Source organism: Sminthopsis crassicaudata, chromosome 3 (assembly GCF_048593235.1).
Source record: "Sminthopsis crassicaudata isolate SCR6 chromosome 3, ASM4859323v1, whole genome shotgun sequence".
In the NCBI taxonomy this organism is placed as follows: Eukaryota; Metazoa; Chordata; class Mammalia; order Dasyuromorphia; family Dasyuridae; genus Sminthopsis; species Sminthopsis crassicaudata.
In genome coordinates, this window is record NC_133619.1 from 210,511,513 (window position 1) to 210,531,840 (window position 20,328).

At 36.0% G+C, this 20,328-nt stretch overlaps 2 protein-coding genes across 4 annotated transcripts in view; one reads left to right on the top strand and one right to left on the bottom strand.

Annotated features, from left to right (window-relative positions):
* LOC141560987 (uncharacterized) overlaps window positions 1–20,328 on the bottom strand; it is a 423,935-nt gene that overhangs the window by 217,140 nt on the left and 186,467 nt on the right. The gene's annotated exons all lie outside the window — the stretch shown is intronic.
* The window catches only part of LOC141560986 (ADP-ribosylation factor-like protein 13B), a 102,509-nt gene that overhangs the window by 62,012 nt on the left and 20,169 nt on the right, over window positions 1–20,328 (top strand). Inside the window, exon 8 of one of the 3 annotated variants that reach the window (XM_074299858.1) lies at window positions 18,778–19,075. The exons of the other annotated variants lie outside the window; for them this stretch is intronic. The gene's annotated coding sequence lies outside the window, so the exon portion shown is untranslated. Of the gene's footprint in view, window positions 1–18,777; window positions 19,076–20,328 lie in introns of those variants that run through there. 3 annotated transcript variants of the gene reach the window in all.

Sequence of the window (20,328 nt, forward strand, 5' to 3'; positions counted from 1 at the left end):
TTTCTTCTTGCAGCTCACTTAATTTCTCTTTTAGATGATGCACCACTTGGTGCATATATGTTTAATAGTGATACTGCTTCATTATCTATGCTACCCTTTAGCAAGATATAATGCCCTTCTTTATCTCTTTTAATTAGATCAATTTTTGTTTTTGCTTGATCTGAGATGGCTACCCCTACTTTTTGGGCTTCACCTGAAGCATAGTAGATTCTGCTCCAACCTTTTACCTTTATTCTGTCTGTATCACCCTGTTTCAGGTATTTTTCCTGTAAACAACATATTGTAGTTTTCTGACTTTTAATCCAATCTGCTAACTTCTTCCTCTTTATGGGGGACTTTTCCCCATTCACATTTATGCTTAAAATGACTAATTCTATATTGCTTGCCATCTAGTTAACCCCTGCTTTGCTTTTCTCCTTTCCTTACTCCTTACTCCCCTCCCCAGTATTAAACTTGTGAGCACACTTGCTTTTCACAGCCCTCCCTTTATAGTATCCCACCCCCACCTTAAAGTTCCTTCTCCTATTTTACCCCTTTTCCTCACAATTTCTGTATTCCCTTCCCTTTAGCTTACTCCTTCCCTTTTCATTTTTTCCCTCCCACTTTTCAATGAAGTGGAAGGAATTTCATCATAAATCGAATATGTCTATTGATACATACTATGTTTATCTCCTTCCTTTCTTTATCTCAGATATAATAGGTTTCCTTTGTCTCTTCATGAGATGTAGTACCTCTACTTTACCCTTTTTGATGATATAATTTCCTTTCCACCTCTAGTTCCTAGAACAAATTTTACATGTGATCTTTATATATCTTTATGGCAGAAATATAATTCTCAAGATTTCTTTTTCCCTTTTTAGAAATATTTTAAGTTCTGTATTTGGAGATCAAGTGTTTTGTTTAGATCCAGTTTTTTCATTAAAACTAGATGGAATTCATTTATTTCATTGAATGTCCATCTTATTCCTTGGAAAAAGATGCTCATTTTTGCTGGATAAGTTATTCTTGGCTGTATACCAAGTTCTTTAGCCTTTCAGAATATCATATTCCAGGCACTTCTATCCTTTAATGTGGAAGCTGCTAGATCCTGGGTAATCCTTATTGTGGCTCTTCCATTTTTGAATTGATTTTTTTCTAGCAGCGTGCAGTATTTTTTTCCTTCGTCTGATGGATCTTGAGCTTGGCCACTATATTTCTTGGCGTTTGGATTTTCGAGTCCCTTTCAGTAGGTGATTGATGAATTCTTTCAATGTCTATTTTACCCTCTGTTTCTAAAACATCTGGGCAGTTCTCTTTGATAATTTTCTGGAAAATTGTGTCCAGGCTCTTTTTTTCATCATATTTTTCAGGGAGTCCAGTTATTCTCAGATTGTCTCTCCTGTATCTATTTTCCAGGTCTGTTGTCTTCCCAATAAGGTACTCAACATTCTTTTCCATTGTTTCATTTTTCTGGTTTTGCTTGATTGCTTCTTGGTTTCTCTTTGAGTCATTCAATTCTACTTGTTCGATTCTGATTTTCAGTGATGTATTTTCTTCACTCACTTTTTTATATCTTTTTGCAATTGTCCAATTGAGTTTTTAAATGAGTTTTTTTTTTTTCTCCTATGGAACTTTTTTCCATTTCATCAATTTTATTTTTTAGAGAGTTATTTTCTTTTTCCAACTCACTAATCCTGTTTTCCTTGCAATTGTTTACCTTTTACAATTCACTAATTTTGTTTCTCACTGATTTGATTTCTTTATCCACTCTGTCTTTAAATGCGTGGGATGACTTCTCCAGACTCTCTTGCCAAGCTTCCCTTTCCTTTTCCAATTTCTCTTCTAGCTCTCTTGTGAGAGCCTTTTTGATTTCCTTTAAGAGTTTTGTGTATTGAGGAGCAGGTCATATCCCCCTTTGGGGATTCCTCTGGAGACAGTCTGTTTTTAGTGTCCTCAGGCTTTGAGGTCTGCTCTCTATCCATATAGAAGCTATCAATGGTTAGAGCCCTTTTAAATTTTTTGTTCATTTTGTCAGAGCAGAATCAAAGAAAACAAAGTGATAAGAAAAACAATTGGTCTCCTTTTGAGGGTGGGGGGATGGGGCTGGATGGTGTGTCCGGGCTTCACCTACAGGCTGCAGGAGACCAGCAGTGAGGCACTAACAGGACAGCAATGGCTGTGCTGCTTCTGTGCTCTGAGACTCTGAGGCTCTAAGAATGTGCTGAGTCACTCTGGGTGGGGGTGGGGGTAGCCAGGTTCTGACAGACGCTACCTTTTTGGGGTTTTATTCTTCACTGTGTTTACAACTTCTCTTCTGATCCTGGCTTGCTGCCAAGACAGAATATCCACACTGGGCTAAAGATCATTCCACCAAAACAGCAGAGATCGGACCCCTCCCTTCTCTGGTCTGAGCAGTGTGAGCTGCCTGCCTCTCTCTTGCTACTTGCCCTCACCCTGCTCCCAGTCTGTTCGGCCCCTCCCCCAAGCAAAAACAGACCTTTTCTCGCAAATTTCAAGGATGTCATCTGTTGGTAATTATATTTTGGTGATTTTTTCTGGCTGAGCATTAATTCTGAGGCTTGTCATGAAATAAATTCTGAGAGAACATGCGGAGCTCGAGCAGCTGGGTGCGTTCTCACCCCAATCTAGGGCTGGAAGTCTCAACACCTCGGACTTTGGATAGCCAGAGCTGACTTGACTCAGAAGTATGATATGCCCATCAAAAGAGTTAAGAATTTTTTAGGATAGATTATAAAATCATAAAGTTCCTAACAAAGGCAACCTAGTCCATGCTGGTTAGACTACATTTGAAGCAGTGAATTATGATTCAAGTTCCATTTTGGTTTGAAAAGCCTGATTCTTCCCATCTTACTAGGACTAGAAGGACTGGAACTATTTAGTCACAGGTTGGATCCTCTTCTTGGTGATCATGGCAGCTAAGATTGGCTCTTTTTCTAGGCTGCACCAGCATATACTTTCTTAGGCAAGTTGGAGACGCTTTACTCCCAAGGACCCAAAACATCCGTGCCATAGAGTGTGAACAAATGCTGGGCCTACCCCAATAGAGCTCAGCACTGCCAAACTATCAAAAGTTCTAAAGGCCTCTTTTGGCCCTTATCTGGATCCATCCTCTTCTTCAGCTAGGCCTATAGACATCAATTTCCTTGCTCATGCTATGACTTAAAAGTGGAAAAGCTTTTCATGGATATCAGAGCACTTCCATTGCCTAATGAAATCAAAGACTAGGATAGAGGAGGAGTATTAATACCGAGGCTTCAAGAAAATTGCCCCTGGGATGGTAGCCAGGAGAGCGAGAAGTACTGACATCTGCTCACACAAAAGTATGTTGAATGAATTGTGTTCCTTTAGCTTAAATAGAACAACTGCAAAAGGAATCGTGAGATCTATGTAATCCAAAGTTTGAAAGACTTGGTATGTACAGGAGAGATTTGACTTGAGAGATTTGACTTGAGTTTAAGCTGAGAAGACATTAAAATCAGTGATTTGGAGCTGCCTGTCAAAGTGATAGATTCAAGGTAGCTATCTTCTATTGTGACAGTTTAATATTCTTCTAAGGCCTTAATATGTGACATAGTAGGTTAATATGTCCAAAATTCACTCCATCACCTGGTCCCCAACTCTTTGGCAATGAAGCTTTCCAAACATATCAAAGTAATTTTCCAAGACCAAAAGCCCATTTACATCCTGTCTGGAAAACTTTTCTAGGTTGAATGGTACTTCATACATCATGAATTTTCTTTTTCTTTTTTTTTTTTTATATGAACCATTTCCACATTTTATTGGCATAAAAATGAGGAAAGAAGATGATTACCAATCTCTCAGCTTTAAACATAATTATCACTCATCTTCATACAATATAACACTCTTATTCATAACGTGTCATTTAACATATAACAAATTCTTGACATAATATTTCTGTTGCCCCTAGATTGTAGGAAAGAAATTTAAAAATTCTGGCTCTTAAAACCGAAGAGAATAGGCCCATATAGTCCTGTTACGGGGACACACAACTTACCTGGGCCAATCACACTCAGAATCTGGTAAGTGATTGGGCGAAGAAAAATATTTTTTTCCCATAAATATTTTTCAACACAATCGAAATACTAATAATCAACAAAAATCCAGGTCTGAGTTTATTCCAAAAAATGTCATACATGTTAAGTCTACTAGGCAGTTGTATTTCTCTTAAAGAAAACAGGACGATAAACTTTTTGTGTTTTCTTGGTGACACAGGTCTTAGTGTCATTATTTCATGCTTCATCTGTCTTTCCCTCCTGTATGTCCACACATAATGGGTGAACAAATTAATTTTTACTTTTGAAAACCTCTTTGATGCTTTTCCTTTGATTTAGGAAAACAATCCTTCTTTAAGTACATTGTTGTTTGATTACATGTCCTTAAAGTGTAGTTGTAAAAATAATCCAGCTAGCTCATGAATGGACCAGTAATTCTGGAGAAGAAAAAAGAATTTATAAAACATATTCTAAGATATTATCTCATGGTAATATGAAAGTATAAGTTGTTTGTTTGTTATAAAACTGCCAAAAGAATCTTCTGTCATATAAATGTAGATCTTGAAAAAAAATATTTAGATATGATTCTAGTCAAAATGGATGTTCCACTTTTTCTTAATAACATCTCATTTTTTCAGATATATTAGAATAATTTTCAACATTTAAATTTTTTAACATTTTGACTTTCAAACTTTTAATTCCTCCTCCTTTTAACCCCCCCACTCCCCAAGACAGCAGTAAATCCAATATAGGCGACTATGGCCAATCACATGAAATATACTTCTGTATTATTTATGTTGTGAAAGAAGAATCATAATCCATGGTTCCTTGTCTGCAAATGGATGGCATTTGCCATCTCAAGTCTTTTGGAATTGGCTTTGATTGCTGCCTTCCTGAGGAGGCTTAAGTCTTTCACAATGAATTTTCTCAGGCTATTGATATTGTTGTGTAGTATGGGTTCTTCTAGTCCCTTGACTAGTTGTTCTAGTCACTTGACATAGCATCAGCTATTGTTAAGACTTGACAGCTGTTTTGTTGTTGTGAAAGTCCCTGCTTATCCTTTCTTATAGAACATTGGACTTGATTACATTCAAATACAACAACTGCTTCAAGTTGTTGATAGCAGAATCACCACCAAAAAATGGAGTGATGTCCTTCTTTTTGTACTCCTGGGTCGCTTTCCCTTTATTCTGATCTCTTTGGGGTTCAGATTTACTAATTTAGAAATGCTGGATCAAAGAGTATGCACAGTTTTGTAGTTTTTTTAGGCTTAATTGCAAAGTGCTCTTCAGGATGATTGGACCCATTCTGCCAACTGTGTGTTTGGTATGTCTCAATGATACTTTATGTTGCTCATAGAGTCATTAGTTTTCACAAGCCCAATTCCAATTTTAAGGATTTTTTTTTCCCTTGGGCTAACTTTTGCACTCCCCTTTCCGTTTGGTGAATTCGACTTTGAAATCAACCATTTCCTTCTCTGAATTTCTGGGCTTCCTTATTCAGGCTGTGGAGTCCTTTTTGGTACTTCTCTCACATTAAATGTTTATTTTCCCATGCTTTCTTCTATTTCTTTTCCTAGATTTTTAAAATCCTTTTTGTTTTCTTTCTGAAGACCACTTTATAGTACACATTGAAGCTAGACATGTAGACATTTTGATTTTGTTGTTATCTTTGGAGTTTGTGTTTGGATTTTCCCTGTGATGATAACAGCTTTCTGTGTTTATGGGTTTTTTTTGCTTCTTGAGTTTAAAAATTTGAGCTTTAGTTCTAGCGTGTAAGGGACCCTGTCCCAATGTTTCTTTTAAACAGGGCCAGTCATTGGCCTGTGCTGAAGCCAGCATGCCCGTTGCAGTAGGATGGTCCAGCTTGGTCACATCTGTTATACCCTGTATTCCCAAAGGGCAGTTTGTCTGCTAGTCTAGGGTGGGAGACACCACAGCTGTCCTGTTGAGTCAATACTATGCTCCCATGTGCTGTCCCTAAGAGCCTCCCACTGGCTTGCCAAAACTCCACCTGCAATGCACTGGGTTCCTTCCTCTTTTAGCAGAATGAGTGAGACATTTCCTGAAATCCTTCTTAATCATAGTGTCCTTTAAGATCTTTGTGTTTGTCCTGTTGTTCCTGAATCCTTTCAGAGGCCAGCTTTATCATGGTTTCCAGGGAAAACCAAGAAGAGCTCAAATAACTTCTTGGATTCTTATGCACATCTTGATTCTTCTCTGCAACAAATCTCTTGAGAGCTGCAAGGAAGATCAAAACGTAATCTGCCAATGTTTAATAAATATACCAAAGTGTCATACAGCAGAGAGAACATTTATTGGCGCATATCTATGTAAATTTGAGACTCCCCCAGTGATTGCAGACATCTTTTTTCACTTGCCACCCTGAAATAGGGTATACTACTTAACACAGCTCATATTTGGCAGGGACAATTCTGTAAATTTCCCACACTATTTAGGGAAACACATTTCTCATTGATTAGAATGAATTTGATTGATTAGAATGATTGATTAGAATGAATTTGTACCAAATCCTTAGTTTGAGATCTCATTTCCTTCGGGTACATGTGAATTTATAGATTCTATGCCTACTGAACATGAACTCCCTCTGGTGAATCTTGTCAATTTAGAAAAATTTGAGTGTCTTATCAGTGATAGATTATTTTCATTTCATTTGTCTCAGAGGGTTATTAAGGAGCATTCATTCACAATAACTCCTCAAAAAGGATCTAGCAGATCATGAGATGAAGTTATAATCTATAGTAAATGAAATACTATTTCCAGAAATGTAAGTCCTTATTCTCAAAAATACTGATGTGAATCTAGTATGATAACACTTTTAGCAGATATTCCTATGAAGTCAAATTCTTGAATTCAATATGTTTTTTTTTGTTTTGTTTTGTTTTATTTTGTTTAAACACCTTGTGCTTTAGATAGACTGAGTTGGGTTTGACACAGAAGTATGATATGCCCATCAAAAGAGTTAAGAATTTTTTAGGATAGATGATAAAATTGTAAAGTTCCTAACAAAGGAAACATAGTCTACACTGGTTAGACTACATTTGGAGCAGTGAATTAAGATTCAAGTTCCATTTTTGTTTGAAAAGCCTGATTCTTCCCATCTTACTAGGACTAGAAGAACTGGAACTATTTATTCACAGATTGGATCCTCTTCTTGATCATCATGGCAGCTATTTTTCTGGGATGCACCAGCATATATCTGCTTATGCCAGTTTGAGACCCCTGACTCCCAAGGACCCACAACATCAGTGCCATGGAGAGTGAACAAATGCTGGGCACACCCCAATACAGCTCAGCACTCCCAAAAAAACAAAAATTCTACAGGCCTCTTTTGGCTCTTATCGGTTCCATCCCTTTTATCAGCTAGGCCTATAGAGGTGGACTTATCACTATGCTTATGCTGTGACTTAAAAGTGGGAATTCTTTTCATGGATATCAGACCACTTCCACTACTTAATGAAATCAAAGACTAGGGTAGAGGATAAGTATCCATACCAAGGCTTCAAGAAAATTGCCCCTGGGAAGGTCGTCAGGAGAATGAGAAATTGTGAAATCTGCTCTGGCAAAAATATGTTGAATAATTGTGCTTCTTTAGCTGAGACCAGAACAACTGCAAAAGGAATCGTGTGATCTGTGTAATCTAGGGTTTGAAAGAGTTGGTGTAGACAGGAGAGATTTGACTTTTGTTTAAGCTGAGAAGTCATTAGGATCAATGATTTGCAGTTGCCTGTCAGAGTGATCTATTCAAGGTAGCTCTCTTCTGCTGTGATCATTTAAAATTCTTCTTTGCCTTTGTATGTGACTTAGTAGGTTAATATGTCCAAAATGCACTCCATCACCTGGTCCCCAACTCTTTGGCAATGAAGTTTTCCAAACATATCATAAAAATGAGGAAAGATGATGAGAACCAATCCCTCAGCTTAAAAAACATGTATTGCTCATCTTCTTACAATGTTACTCTCATCATCATAATATGTTATTTAATGTATAACATGTTCTTGACATAATATTTCTGTTGCCTCTAAGCCCATGTAGTCCTGTTACAGAGACACACAACTTGCCTGGGCCATCAAATTCTGAATCTGGTAAGTGATTGGGGGAAGAAAAAAATCCCTCTTTAAGTAATTTCTCTTCCTTTTGACACCCCACTTCCCAAGATAGCTGACCTTTATTTCCTGGAATGCAACCCTGTCTCCTTTTTTTCATGATCAGAATAATGTTATTGACTTTTATTAGGGTTGTTCTTTTTCTTTATCTCTACAAAAATGTAAACTGCTTGAGACTGTACTATTTTATGTTGTTTTTATGTACTGTTTTATTTATTTATTTTGTTTATTTTATTTTATTTTTCTTTATTTATTACTTATTTATTTATCATTTGTTTATTTATTTATTATGTATTTATATCATACATATTTATATATATTTATTTATATATTTATATATATAAGTATAAATTTATATTATATATATAATATATATTTATATATTATATATAATATTTATATATAACTTAATATTATATATTTATATATTATATGTTAATTATTATTATATATTTATTTACTTATTTATTATTTATTCATTTATTGTTTATTTTTAAATTTATTTTATTTTATTTTTATTTATTTTATTTATTTATTTTTATGTGTGTTTTTATGTACTGAGTAGTATAGTAGTGCCTAGCAAATTGTAAGCTCTTAATAAACTCTTCTTAATTGATTCTAAATTTGTTTACCATGAATTGATAGACCAAAAAATGCAATTAATTTTTAAATAGTTAAAATAATGCTTTGTCAATCAATGCTAAAAATACGTGAAAATTAAAAAATAAAATCAACAAAAATTAACAACTGCTGGGCACAACCCAATACAGCTCTAACAGTGTCAAATTATCAAAACTTCTACAGGCCTTTCTGTCCCCAGCCCTTTTTGCAGCTAGGTCTATGGACATGTACTCCCTAGCTCATAATATAATTTAAATGAAGGAACAATTTTCATGGATATCAGGCCACTTTCCCTGCCTAATGAAATAAAAGACTAGAGTAGAGGATGAGTATCCATACTGAGGCTTCAAAACAGTTGCCCATGGGAAGGCAGCCAGGAGAGTGGGAAGTAATGAAATTGGCTCACCCAAAAATGTATTGAATGAATTGGGCTCCTTTAGCTTAGACAAGAGAAGGTGCAAAAGGAATTGTGGACACTCTGTAATCCAAAGTTTGAAAGAGTTAATGTATACAGAAGGGAACTGACTTATGTTTAAGCTGAGAAATCATTAGAATCAGTGATTTGGAGCTACCTGTCAGAGTGATAGATTCTAGGTAGTTATCTTCTACTGTGACAGTTTAAAATTCTTCTACCCCTCAGTATGTAAGTTAATATGTCCAAAATCAACTCCATCACCTGGTCCCCAACTCTTTGGCAATAAAGCCTTCCAAACTTATCAAAGTAATTTTCCAAGACTAAAAGCCTGTTTATAGCCTGTCTGGAAACTTTTGTGGTTTTAATGGGACTTCATAAAGCATGAATTCTCCTTTTTTGATAGGAGGCCATTTCCACATTTTAATGACATGAAAAATGCTGACAGAGGATGAGTCTCAACCCCTCAGTTTTAAACACAATTATCACTCATCTTCATACAGTGTTACACTACTCATCGTAATGTGTTGTTTAAAAGATAGCATATTCTTGACATAATATTTCTGTTGTCTCTAGATTGTAGAAAGGAAAGTAAACGATTCTGGCATAAAGTTGGGCAAAGTAACTCCTAATTATTGTTCTAATTTCCTCTTCATTAGTGGCGAGTTTTCCCTTTTCATTTTTAAGATTACCAATTTGATTTTCCCTTTCCCTTTTTAAAATCAGATTTACTAAGGGTTTGTCTATTTTGTTGGTTTTTTCCATAGAATTTAGATGCTGCACCACTTGGTGTGTATATGTTTAATATTGATACTTCTGCATTATCTAATGCTACCATTTAGCAAGATATAGTGCCCTTCCTTATCCCTTTTCATTAGATTAATTTTTGTTTTTGCTTGATCTGAGATGAGGATGGCTACTCCTGCTTTTTGGGCTTCACCTGAAGCATAGTAGATTCTGCTCCAACCTTTTACCTTTATTCTGTGTGTATCACCCTGTTTCAGGTGTGTTTCCTGTAAACAAAATATTGTAGGATTCTGGCTTTTAATCTAGTCTGCTAACTGTTTCCTCTTTATGGGGGACTTTATGCCATTCACATTTATGGTTAAAATTACTAATTCTGTGTTACTTGCCATCATGTTAACCCCTGCTTATGATTTTCTCTTTTCCTTCCCCCTCAGTCCCCTCCCCAGTATTAAACTTATGCGCATCACTTGCTTCTCACAGCCCTCCCTTTTTAGTATCCCTTCCCCACCTTAAAATTCCTCCCCCTACTTTGCCCCTTTTCCTCATAATTTCTGTATTCCCTTCCGCTTACCTTACTCCTTCTCTTTTCACTTTTCCCCTCCCACTTTTCACTGAAGTGTTAGGAGTTTCACCATAAATCGAATATGTCTATATTTTTGTCTTTTAGCCCATTCTAATGAGAATATGATACACACTATGTTCATCCCCCTCCATTCTTTCTCTCAGATATTATAGGTTTTCTTTGCCTCTATATGAGATGTAGTACCACCACTTTACCCTTTTTTCTGGTATAATTTCCTTTCCACTTCTAGTTTCCAGAACAAATTATACATGTGATCTTTATGTATCTTTATGGCAGAAATATAATTCTCAAGATTTCTTTTTACCTTTTTAGAAAGCTTTTGAGTTCTGTATTTGGAGATCAAACGTTTAGATCCGGTTTTTTCATTAAAAGTAGATGGAATTCATTTATTTCATTGAATGTCCATCTTATTCCCTGGAAAAAATGATGCTCATTTTTGCTGGGTAAGTAATTCTTGGCTGCATACCAAGTTCTTTAGCCTTTCAGAATATCATATTCCAGGCCCTTGTATCCTTTAATGTGGACACTGCTAGATCCTGGGTAATCCTTATTGTGGCTCCTCCATATTTGAACTGATTTTTTTTCTAGCAGCGTGCAGTATTTTTTCCTTCATCTGATGGTTCTTGAACTTGGCGACTATATTTCTTGGTGTTTGGATTTTAGAGTCCCTTTCAGTAGGTGATTGATGAATTCTTTCAATGTCTATTTTACCCTCTGTTTCTAAAACATCCGGGCAGTTGTCTTTGATAATTTTCTGAAAAATAGTGTCCAGGCTCTTTTTTTCATCATATTTTTCAGGGAGTCCAGTTATTGTCAGATTGTCTCTTCTGGATCTATTTTCCAGGTCTGTTGTATTCCCAAAAAGGTACTTGACATTTTTTTCCATTGTTTCATTTTTTTTGGTTTTGCTTGACTGATTCTTGGTGTGAGTCATTCAATCCTATTTGCTCGATTCTGATTTTCAATGGTGTATTTTCTTCACTTACTTTTTTATATCTTTTTGCAATTGTCCAAGTGAGTTTTTAAGTGAGTTGTTTTGTTCTATGGAATTTTTTTTCCCTTTTGCCAATTTTATTTTTAGACAGTTATTTTCTTTTTCCAATTCACTAATTCTGTTTTCCTTGTTTACCTTTTCCAACTCACTTCTAATTTTGTTTTTCAAGGATTTGATTTCTTTTCCACTTTATCTTTAAATGAGTGGGATGACTTCTCCAGACTCTCTTGCCAAGGTTTCCTTTCCTTTTCCCATTTTTCTTCTAGCTCTCTTGTGGGAACATTTTTGATTTCTTCTTCTATTTTGTGTATTGAGGAGCAGATCATATTCCCCTTTGGGGATTCATCTGGAGAAAATCTATTTTTTGTCTCCTCAGAGTTTAAAGTCTGCTCTTTTTCCAAATAGAAGCTATCAATGGTTAAAGTCCTTTTAAAATTTTTGCTCATTTTGTCAGAGCAGAATCAAAGAAAACAAATTAACAAGAAAATCAAATGGTCTGTTTTTTGGTGGGGGTGGCAGGATGGTATTATCAGGCTTTCTCTACAGACTGCGGCATGGGGGGAGGGACGGGCAGTAGCAAGCCACTAGCAGAATAGTAATGGCTCGCTACATTTGCTCTCTGGGACTCTGAGACTCTTAAGAATGCACTGAGTCGGAGTTTTTCTTGAAAACCACATGAACCCGGGCCAAGATGGCGGCATGGAGGCAGATAGCTGCTTGAGCTCCCTGCTTTCTCTCAGGACTTACTTCATGACAAGCCTCAGAGTTAATGCTTGACCAGAAAAGAAACCCACAAATGATCACCAAGAGAGGACATCCTTGAAATTCGCCAGAGAAGGTCTGTGTTTGCTCGGGGGAGGGTCAAACAGACTGGGTGCAGACTGAGGGCAGGCAAGCCAGAGTGAGACAGACAGCTCACACAGCTCAGACCAGAGGGGGGAGGGGTACGATCTCTGCCGTTCCTGCAAAAAGGCTTTTACCCCAGTGTGGATGTTCCGTCTTGGCAGCAAGGCAGGAGCAGCAGAGAGGGTGTAAACACCAGAGGTGAAGATTAAAACCCTGGAAAGCTAGTGTCTCCTGGAACTCGGCCATCCCCAACCCCTACCTGGAGTTCTTAGAACCTCAGAGTGCAGACGCAGCGCAGCCATCGCTGTCCTGTTAGTGGCTCTCTGCTGCCTTACCCCCCCCCCCAGTCTGTAGAGGAAGCCCATTAATACCATCCAACCCCATCCCCCGCAAAACAGACCAATTGTTTCTCTTGTCAGTTTGTTTTCTTCGATTCCTACTCTGACAAAATGAACAAAAAATTCAAAAGGGCTCTAACCATTGACAGCTTCTGTATGGAGAGAGAGCAGACTTCAAATACTGAGGAGACTAAAAGCAGACTGTCCCCAGAGGAATCCCCTAAGGGGGATATGATCTGCTCCTCAATACAAAGGAACCTCCTAGAGGAAATCAAAAAGGCTCTCACAAGAGAGCTAGAAGAGAAATGGGAAAAGGAAAGGGAAGCTTGGAAAGAGAGCCTGGAGAAGTTATCCAGAGTGGATAAAGAGATCAAATCATTGAGAAATAAAATGAGTGAATTAGAAAAGGCAAACTCCTCCAAGGAAAACAGGATTAGTGAATTGGAAAAGATAAACAACTCCAAGGAAAACAGGATTAGTGACCTGGAAAAAGTAAACAACTCCAAGGAAAACAGGATTAATGAGCTGGAAAAAGAAATCAGCTCTCTAAAAAATAAAATGGAAAAAAATTCCATAGAAGAAAAAAACTCACTTAAAAACACAATTGGACAATTACAAAAAGATATAAAAAAAGTGAGTGAAATGAATACATCATTGAAAATTAGACTCGAACAAGTAGAAATGAATGACTCAAGGAGAAACCAAGGGGTAATCAAGCAAAACCAGAGAAATGAAACAATTCAAAAGAATGTTAAGTACCTTATTAGAAAGACAACAGACCAGGAAAACAGATCCAGGAGAGACAATCTGAGAATAATCGGACTCCCTGAAAAATGTGAGGAAAAAAAGAGCTTGGACACTATTTTCGAGGAAATTATCAAAGAGAACTGCCCAGACGTTTTGGAAACAGAGGATAAAATAGACATTGAAAAAATTCATCGAACACCTACTGAAAGGGACCCTAAAATGAAAACGCCAAGAAATATAGTGGCCAAGTTCAAGAACCATCAGACAAAGGAAAAAATATTGGAAGCTGCTAGAAAAAATCAATTCAGATATGGAGGAGCCACAATAAGGATAACCCAGGATCTAGCAGCGTCCACATTAAAAGAATGAAGGGCCTGGAATATGATATTCCGAAAGGCTAAGGAACTTGGTATGCAGCCAAGAATAACTTACCCAGCAAGAATGAGCATCGTTTTCCAGGGAAGAAGATGGACATTTAAAGAAATAAATGAATTCCATCTATTCTTGATGAAAAAACCAGACCTACATAAAATGTTTGATCTCCAAATACAGAACTCAAAAGATTTCTAAAAAGGTATAAAAGAAATCTTGAGACTATACTTCTGCCAAAAAAATATGCAAAGAACATATCTACAATTTGTCTTAGAAACTAGAGGTGGAAAGGAAATTATATCATAAAAAAAGTGTAAAGTGGTGGTACTACATCTCATGAAGAGGCAAAGGTAACTATTATATCTGAGAGAAAGAAAGGAGGGAGATGAACATAGTGTCTATCAATAGACATATTCGATTTATGGTGAAACTTCTTCCACTTTATTGAAAAGTGAAAGGGAAGGAGTAAGCTAAGGGGAAGGGAATACAGAAATTGTGAGGAAAAGGGGTAAAATAGGAGAAGGAACTTTAAGGTGGGGGAGGGATCCTAAAAAACGAGGGCTGTGAAAAGCAAGTGTGCTCACAAGTTTAATACTGGGTAGGGGGGTAAGAGGGAAGGAAAGGGGAAAAGCATAAGCAGGGGTTAATAGGATGGCAAGCAATATAGAATTAATCATTCTAACCATAAATGTGAATGGGACAAACTGCCTCATAAAGAGGAAGCAGTTAGCAGACTGGATTAAAAGTCAGAATCCTCCTATATGTTGTTTACAGGAAACACACCTGAAACAGGGTGAGACATTCAAACTAAAAGTAAAAGGGTGGAGCAGAATCTATTATGCTTCAGGCAAAACTAAAAAAGCAGGAGTAGCCATCCTCATCTCAGATCAAGCAAAAACAAAAATTGATCAATTTAAAAGAGATAAGGAAGGGCATTATATCCTGCTAAAGGGTAGCATCAATAATGAAGCAGTATCAATATTAAACATATATGCACCAAGTGGTGCAGGATCTAAATTCTTAAAAGAGAAATTTAAGGGTGTTGCAAGAAGAAATAGATAGCAAAACTATAATAGTGGGAGATCTCAACCTTGCACTCTCAGCATTAGATAAATCAAACCACAAAATAAATAATAAAGAAGTCAAAGAGGTAAATAGAATACTAGAAAAGTTTGATATGATAGATCTTTGGCAAAAGCTAAATGCAGACAGAAAGGAGTATACTTTCTTCTCAGCAGTTCATGGAACCTATACAAAAATTGATCATATACTAGGGCATAAAAACCTCAAAATCAAATGCAGTAAGGCAGAAATAGTAAATGCATCCTTTTCAGAGCACAATGCAATCAAAATTACATTTAATAAAAAGCCAGGGGAAAATAGACCAAAAAATATTTGGAAACTAAATAATCTTATACTAAAGAATGATTGGGTAAAACAGCAAATCATAGACATAATTAATAACTTCACCCAAGAAAATGACAACAATGAGACATCATACCAAAATGTGTGGGATACAGCAAAAGCAGTAATAAGGGGAAGTTTTATATCTCTACTGGCCTACTTGCATAAAATAGAGAAAGAGAGGGCCAATGAATTGGGCTTACAACTAAAATTGCTAGAAAAGGAACAAATTAAAAACCCCCAGACAAACACGAAACTTGAAATTCAAAAAATAAAAGGTGAGATTAATAAAATTGAAAGTAAAAAAACTATTGAATTAATTAATAAAACTAAGAGTTGGTTCTATGAAAAAACCAATAAAATAGACAAACCCTTAGTAAACCTGATTAAAAAAAGGAAAGAGAAAAAGCAAATTCTTAGTCTTGAAAATGAAAAGGGTGAACTCACCACTAATGAAGAGGAAATTAGAACAATAGTTAGCAGCTACTTTGCTCAACTTTATGCCGATAAATTCGATGACTTAAATGATATGGAAGAATATCTTCAAAAATATAGCTTGCCCAGATTAACAGAGGAAGAAATAGAACAAGCTATAACCAACTTCCTAAGAAAAAGTCCCCAGGACCAGATGGATTTACAGGTGAATTCTACCAAACATTTAAAGAACAACTAACTCCAATGCTATGTAAACTATTTGAAAAAATAGGGATTGAAGGAGTCCTACCAAATTCCTTTTATGACACAGAAATGGTACTGATACCTAAACCAGGTAGATCAAAAACTGAGAAAGAAAACTATAGACCAATTTCCTTAATGAATATTGATGCTCAAATCTTAAATAAGATATTAGCAAATAGACTTCAGAAAATCATCCCTAGGGTAATACACTATAACCAAGTGGGATTTATACCAGGAATGCAGGGCTGGTTTAATCTTAGGAAAACTATTAGTATAATTGACCATATTAATAATCAAATTAATAAAAACCATATGATCATCTCAATAGATGCAGAAAAAAGCATTTGATAAAATCCAACATCCATTCCTAATAAAAATGTTTGAGAGTATAGGAATAAATGGACTTTCCTTAAAATAATAACAAGCATATATTTAAAACTTTCAGTAAACATCATATGTAATGGCGATAAACTAGGACCTTTCCCTGTAAGATCAGGAGTGAAACAAGGTTGCCCACTATCACCATTACTATTTAATATAGTACTAGAAACTCTAGCCTTGGCAATAAGAGCCGAGAAAGAGATTCAAGGAATTAGAGTAGGAAATGAGGAAATCACATTATCACTTTTTGCAGATGACATGATGGTATACTTAGAGAACCCCAAAGACTCTGCTAAAAAGCTATTAGAAATAATTCAGAATTTTAGCAAAGTTGCAGGATACAAAATAAATCCACATAAATCATCAGCATTTTTGTACATTACCAACACAATCCAACAGCAAGAGATATAAAGAGAAATTCCATTCAAAATAACGGTCGATAATATAAAATATTTGGGAATATATCTACCAAAGGAGAGTTAGGAATTATATGAGAAAAATTACAAAACACTTGCCACAAAAATAAAGTCAGATTTAAATAATTGGAAAGACATTCAGTGCTCTTGGATAGGCCGAGCGAATATAATTAAGATGACAATACTCCCTAAACTAATCTATTTATTTAGTGCTATACCAATCAGACTCCCAAGAAACTATTTTAATGACCTAGAAAAAATAACAACACAATTCATATGGAACTACAAAAGGTTGAGAATTTCAAGGGAAGTAATGAAAAAAAAATTAAGTGAAGGTGGTCTGGCTGGACTTGATCTAGAACTATTATAAAGCAACAGTCACCAAAACCATTTGGTATTGGCTAAGAAATAGACTAGTTGATCAGTGGCATAGGTTAGGTTCACAGGGCAAGATAGTGAATAAAAAATAGCAATCTAGTGTTTGACAAACCCAAAGATCCCAAATTTTGGGATAAGAATTCATTATTTGACAAAAACTTCTGGGAAAACTGGAAATTAGTATGGTAGAAATTAGGCATGGACCCACATTTAACACCACATACTAAGATAAGATCAAAATGGGTCCAAGATTTAGGCATAAAGAACGAAATCATAAATAAATTGGAGGAACATGGGATAGTCTACCTCACAGACTTGTGGAGGAGGAAGGAGTTTGTGTCCAAGGGAGAACTAGAGACCATTATTGATCACAAAATAGAAGATTTTGATTACATCAAACTAAAAATACTAATGCAAACAAGATTAGAAGGGAAGTAACAAATTGGGAAAACATTTTTACAGTTAAAGGTTCTGATAAAGGCCTCATCTCCAAAATATACAGAGAATTGACTTTAATTTATAAGAAATCAAGCCATTCTCCAATTGATAAATGGTCAAAGGATACGAACAGACAATTTTCAGATGATGAAATTAAAACTATTTCCACTCATATGAAAGAATGTTCCAAATCACTATTGATCAGAGAAATGCAAATTAAGACAACTCTGAGATATCATTACACACCTGTCAGATTGGCTAAGATGACAGGAACAAATAACGATAAATGTTGGAGGGGCCGTGGGAAAACTAGGACATTGATGCATTGTTGGTGGAGTTGTGAAAGAATCCAACCATTCTGGAGAACAATCTGGAATTATGCCCAAAAAGTTATCAAAATGTGCATACCCTTTGACCCAGCCGTACTACTACTGGGCTTATATCCCAAGGAAATACTAAAGAAGGGAAAGGGTCCTGTATGTGCCAAAATGTTTGTGGCAGCCCTTTTCATAGTGGCTAGAAGCTGGAAAATGAATGGATGTCCATCAATTGGAGAATGGTTGGGTAAATTATGGTATATGAATGTTATGGAATATTATTGTTCTGTAAGAAATGACCAACAGGAGGAATACAGAGAGGCTTGGAGAGACTTACATCAATTGATGCTGAGTGAAAGGAGCAGAACTAGGTGATCATTACACACTTCAACAATGATGGAAGTGGATACCTTCCACATAGAGAAGAGCTAATCGAATTCCAATTGATCAATGATGGACAGAATCAGCTATACCCAGAAAAGGAACACTGGGAAATGAGTTTAAACTTTGAGCATTGTTTTTTTTTGTTTTTGTTTTTGTTTTGTTTCTCTTCCCAGATTATTTTTACCTTATGAATACAATCCTTCCTTTGCAACAACAACAACAACAAAATTCGGTTCTGCACATATATATTGTACTTAAGATATACTATAAGATATTTAATATGTATGGGAATGCTGGCTATCCAGGGGAGGGGGTGGAAGGAAGGAGGGGAAAAACTCGGAACAGAAGGGAGTACAAGGGATATTGTTGTAAAAAAAATAAATAAATAAACAAACAAAAAAAAAACTTACCTATGCATATGTACTGCTAAAGAAAATGTTATAATTATAAAAATTAATTTTAAAAAAATGCTGTATTAAAAAAAAAAAAAAAGAATGTACTGAATCATTCAGGGTGGGGGTGGCCAGGTCCTGAGAGATGTTAGCTTTTCTGGATTATAGTCTTTACCTCCTATTTTTACAGCTTCTCTGCTGATCCTGGCTTGTGCCAAGACAGAATATCCACACTGTTGTAAAGGTCATTGCACAGAAATGGCAGAGATTGCATCCCTCCCACCTCCAGTCTGTGCAATGTGAGCTGCCTACCTCACTCTCGTTGCTTGCCCTCAGTCTGCGCCCTCTCTGTTCATCCCCACCCCCAAGCAAAAATAGACCTTTCCTGGCGAATTCTTCTGTGGTAATTATTTGTGGGGGTTTTTTTGCGGTCCACTAATTCCAAGGATTGTCATGAAATAAATTCTGAGAGAAAATACTGAGCTTAAGCAGATGTGTTGTGCCTCTCCGCCATCTTGGCCAGAAGTCCTTTTACATTTGTTTTTATGATTTTTGAGTTCTAGGTTCTCTCCCTTATCCCCATCCACAATTAAGAAAACATCTATGAATTTATTTTAAATTTTTTCAAGTTGTAAAAGTCAAGTTGTAAAGGAAAACTTAGATCTTGCACCCTAATGAAAATAAAAACCCTTAAGAAATATTAAGTTAAAAATAAAGAGAGAGACTGAGTAATAGAGAATGCTTCAATTTATATTCAGACTTGATCAGTTCCTTCTAAGGGTATGGATAGGCTTTTCATTATAAGTCATTCCGTGTAGGTTTGAATGATTGAGCTACTGACAATAACAAAGTCATTTACAAATTGTCATCCCAGAACATTGCTATTACTTTGTATACAGTATATTTCATTTTGTAAAGAGAGGACTTTCCAAATTTTGTTTTTGTTTATTTTCCTGATAGCATCCTGCTTATCATTTTCCAGAGAACAGTAGTATTCCATCAGAGAAACTTGCTTCAAAAATTCTTCTTTACAATTACTATTGCTAATTGTATTTCTTCCCACTTATTCTCTCTCCTTTCACCCTCTCCCTCCTCAAAAGTGTTTTGCTACTCACCGCTGTCGCCCTCAGTAAGCCCTCTCTTTTATGATCCTCCTCACCCCTGCTTCCCACATCTAATTCCCCTCCTATTTTCCTGCAGGTTAAAATTCACTTCTATACCTTTATTAAGTATGTATGTTATTTCCTATTTGAGCCCAATTCTGATGAAAGTAAGGTTCACCCACTCACCCTCTCCTCTCCTCCACTGTAAAAGCTTTTTCTTGCCTCTTTTTTTCAATGACATAATTTGCAGCATTCCATTTCTCCTTTCCCTTTCTCCCAGTATATTTTCCTCTCACCCCTTAATTACATCATTTGAAAGAAATATTATTCCTTTACATTCAACTAACACTCATGCCTTCAGCTGCCACAATTGAACATTCTAATGAGTTACAAGTATTATCCTCTCATGGAGGAAATGTGAACAGACAAACTTTATTAAGTCACTCATGATATTATTTTCCTGATTACTTTTTTATGCTTCTCCAGAATCTTTTTCATCAGGAATGCATGAAAATCCTGTTTCATTGAAATTTTTAACCTTTTTTCCAATTTTCAATTTTCATTGAACCTTGTTGTTGTTTAGAGGAATTATCCTCTATATAAAGAGGAATTTGGAGCAATTTGATGGAGAAGTTGGG